The sequence below is a fragment of the Theropithecus gelada genome, unplaced genomic scaffold (assembly GCF_003255815.1).
Source record: "Theropithecus gelada isolate Dixy unplaced genomic scaffold, Tgel_1.0 HiC_scaffold_15877, whole genome shotgun sequence".
In the NCBI taxonomy this organism is placed as follows: Eukaryota; Metazoa; Chordata; class Mammalia; order Primates; family Cercopithecidae; genus Theropithecus; species Theropithecus gelada.
The window spans coordinates 940,922-945,621 of NW_020257633.1; the positions used below are offsets into that span (position 1 = coordinate 940,922).

General features: G+C 31.9%; 1 pseudogene; it reads left to right on the forward strand.

The window, feature by feature from the left end:
* The first annotated feature begins 1,056 nt into the window (after window positions 1-1,056).
* LOC112617095 lies at window positions 1,057-1,626 on the forward strand (annotated as a pseudogene).
* Window positions 1,627-4,700: the final 3,074 nt, after the last annotated feature.

Sequence of the window (4,700 nt, forward strand, 5' to 3'; positions counted from 1 at the left end):
CTATTATATTGGATAGAACATATGTATCATAAATATGAGTTATGCTTAAACCAAAATACATAATTTCGGTGATGCCAAAATAATATACCTATAAAAGAACATTGCTAATAAATAGACTAAAAGTAGAGGCTATAATTCTATTTTTAAAGCATGTTGCATTAAATTCTGTATTTACATTTAAATTCAGCACCATAAAATCATGTTTCTGTAAAACTTGAAGTGGTTGCATGCATTTCTTTAAATGTTGTATAAATATGAAGCATATCAAATAATAAATTATATGCCTAAAATACATAATTGTTGTAAATTCTGATGCAATAATATTTCATAGGTTTTAAAGGAAATTAAAGACATTATGAGGAGAAAGATAAAGAGTGATTTAGCAGGAACATGTGAATCTGCATATATATTGATAGATTAATACTTTTGAATATGTTAAGCCACCATTACTGTTTCCTAGCATGTTTGAAAGGTAAGGGACATGTTGATGGCACAGCTTTCATGCTCTAAACACAGAAGAGTCTCCTCTGGAAGGGACCATAATGAGTACATTCAAAGCCTTTCATTAAATAGACTCCATCAGTGTTCAGGTGTGTCAACATATTTTGCTGTAAGGAATTCCTTTAGTTACCATTCGTCAACTGGAATAAGATATTTAAACATGAATGACATGAATGAACATATGCCTAAGGGTTTTCAGTTCTTTATGAATATATTTAATGTTGTCTCAATATTTTGATAATGACTTAGACACACACCTTAATCATGCATTCTGGACTATATATCTTGATAATTACATCCTAGCCAGGCATTACCAATTTTAACGCTAGTGTTTCAGTTTAGGATTGATTTAAAATCAGATGACACAGTTTATTTTGCCTGGACTGTCTAGAAAATAATTCAGAGAGACTTAACTCCTAAGTTTTACATTTATGCCAAGTGAAATTCAAATGTTTTCCACAATGCTGCATAAGAACATATGTATGTGAGGCATGCAGGGCCGGAAACTGGAGCAGCTCAGAGGTAGTGAATAGCTCTTCAAGCCTGCAATAAAAAATGACCTCCAATAAAACTACATTGCAAAAAATTAGAAAGTAGCAGAATGGGAAGAGTAAAAAAGTCAAAGACGCAGAGAGTGAAGAATGTGTGGTGGAAATAGCAAATGGGAAGCTGGAGTATTTCCAGAAGTGGAAGGGATTTACAAATGCTGACAGTACTTGGGAACCGGAAGACTATTTAGATTGTCTAGAGTTAACTGAAACATTTCTTAATTCTCAAAAAGCTGGCAAAGAAAAAGATGATACAAAAAGAAAATGTTTATCTGACAGTGAATCTGATGATAGCAAATCAAAGGAAAGAGACGTTGCTGACAAACAAAGAGGATTCGCCAGAGGTCACGATCCAGAAAGAAAAAATGTTACAAAGAGAAGTGGGGAATGGATGTTTCTCCTGGAATGGGAGACTTGTGTATGTATATACAATGAGGCAGACTTGAGGCAGGCAAAAGAGGCAAACATGATGAGTCATCAAATTGTAATTACTTCTTATGAAGAGCGATTGCCTTGACATTCTTGTCTAGAAGATGAAGCTAAACTATTGTTGGCATTGCTTTTTACATATGTATGATATATATATATAAAATCTGGATCTTGGTTTTTGATTTACTAATGTGAAGAAATCTCTACATTATAATGAAAATCAAGTTTGATATGTTTGTTTTCAAAGTAGTATTGGGAGATTTGTCAGGGGATTTTGGTTTTGGTTTTTTTTTTTGCACCAATCACATTGGTTACTTTCAACAAATAAATGAAACTTTCTGTAGTTGCTTTCTTTATCAGAAAAGAATATTTGATACCATGGCATATTTTGTCCTCTGCACGAGGGAACAGCTTTTTTAATGTTGAGGGAAACTTCCTTAGTCATTGTACAATTGGTACTTGTGTTTAACTCATATGCCTAAGAATGATTCTGAGTTTTTGTTTTGTGTGTTTATGCTTAAAATACAAATGTACATGGTTTTCTTTTTGGGTTTATTTTAAAACTTTCACCAAAACAAAAACCATGGGTAGGCCCATGGTCCTGGGATGCCATAATTCTGTGCAACCTAAGAAATAAATCACTTCAAGTTAAATTGAAATTTTTCCTGAAGTTGTAATATTTCAAATTACATAGATGATTCTATAATTAATTGGACAATTTAAAATCATCCACATCAAAACACACATTTACACCTATATTCATATAAATGTGATTGTTTGTTTTCAAAATATCTAAAAGGAAGATTTTTATTACTACCAACAACCTCCTCACTCAGATGAGGAAACTAGACAAATCTTGCTGTTTTAATTGGCTAAGCAAGTGTTAGTCAAATAGACATATTTAAAGATTCCTCTAATGAGCCTTTGCTTTAGAAAAAGCTGTAATCCTTGTGCTATATTGACTAAAACATCATGCTTTGTACAATGTCTCAGCCTTGGCTCATGGAAACCTAATCAGTTAAGTTTGGGAAAGGCAGTTTAGGACCTGCTGCCATAAACGGGTGAAGAGATTTGTATAATGTAAACAATTGACCTGCATGTAATTTCCTTTACCCAACCCATTCCTTACATGTAGGCTCATTTTTTTCAACATTTGAGTTACTGGTTTAGCAGAAGCCAAGAAAGTCAAGGAAAACAATAGCTTTGTGATAATCAGAATGTTATCCAGCTATGTATTCTTTATTTTAAATACTGGTGTACAGCAGTCAATAAATAGCTTCACATTCCTTTATATATAAATATATCATATGTATATATATGTTATTTACGTATTATAATTTTATAGTATATATTTATATCTAACAAATATATAATTTTTAATCGAACTGAATATACATATACAAATTTCAGTTTTCATATGAATATGAGTACATATATTCAGTTCAATTAAAATTGTTTAAAATTTCTTGGATATGACACTAAAATCATATGTAAAAAATGTTAAAATTGAAAAAATTAGACTATTAAAATCTAACTCATCAAAATTTAAAACTTTTGTGCGTGAGCTCATAAGCAACAGAGTAAAAAGGCAACCCACACAGTATAATGAAGTACTTGTAAATCATATATGTGATAAGGGATTACTATCCAGAATATGTTTTAAAACTCTAACAACTCAGTAGCAACAAAAACAAAACTGATTTAAAACTGGCCTGAAGGATGAATAGACATTTCTCCAAAGAAGATATACAAATGAGTAACCAGTACAAGATAATGTGCTTAATAACATCAGTAGCGATTTGCATTAGGGCTATGCACATCAAAACCATAATGAGATATCACTTCACGTCCATGAGAATGGCTAAGACATATTTTAAAAAACACACACATAAACACAAAAACAAGATAAAATAACAAGTGTTGGCAAAGATGTAAGTAAGTTGGAACCCTTGTTCATTGCTGGTGGGAATCTAAAATGGTGCAGCCACTGTGGAAAATTGAATGGTTGTTCATCAAAAAATTAAACATAACATTACTACGTGATCTAGCAATACCATATCTGAACATAGACCCAAAAGAATTGAAAGCAGGGGTGGGCCAGAGATTTGTATACCAATGATCATAGAAGCATTATTCACAATAACCAAAAGGGAGAAGCAATCCTAGAGTCCATCAGTGAATGAATAAATAAATGAAATGTGGTATGTACACAAGGTGAAATATTATTCGGCCTGAAAAAGGAAGAAAATTCTAACACGTGCCTCAACATGGATGACGTTTGAAGATATCACATGAAGTAAAATAAACCAGTAACAAAGGAAAAAAGTGTTGCAGGATTTCATTTATTTGAGCTGCCTAGAATAGACAGATTCATGAAGACATAAAGTAGAATGGCAATGGCCAGAAGCTGGGCGAAGCTGACTTGGCAGGTTATTGTTTAATTTGTATGAAATTTAGTTTGGGAAGATAAAAAAGTTCCAGAGATGGATAGTGGTGATGGTTGCACTACAGTGTGAATTTACTTAATGTCACTGAAACTGACACTTAAAATTTGTTAAAATGTTAAATTTTATGTTATATATGTTTTACTACCATTTTAAAAGTTAAAAAAAAAATCTGTTTAGAGCAGTGTCTACAGAGTGTAAGCATCAAATCAAAGGAAATATTCTGAAAGAGTTAATTCATAAAATATAGCATGGTAATTACTAGGGCAAAATTTGTCATTGACCATGAAACCCATGAATATTATAGTTAGAACAAAATGTAAAACATTTTTCAGAACACATATGAAGAGTTGAAATTCACCCTCTCAGAGGCTATTCTTATCTTAAAATGCTATGCATTTCTTGCCATAAAAGCCACTACAACTGAGCAAAAGCTATTCTAAGTGCACCATTCAAAAGACAAATTTTAGACAGAAAGGCATAGGAAATGCATAATCTAGTACAGGTATTTGTTTCTCTCAGAACTCCACATTTTCAGAATGATTTTCTTGTGTCTTTTCTCTCTCCTGGGACTCAGCAGAAAGATAAGACAAAGAGCATAGTAATCAGCTACCTTTCTTCTCTAATATATTCTTAGAAACCTCCTGAAACAAATGACTGAACTTGACATTGCTCATCTAAACAATGGAGAATTATATTTTTTGAAACAAACTTTATTGAAATACAAGATGCATTTTATAAATTAAACCCATTTTTGTGTACAGTTCAATAATTTTGT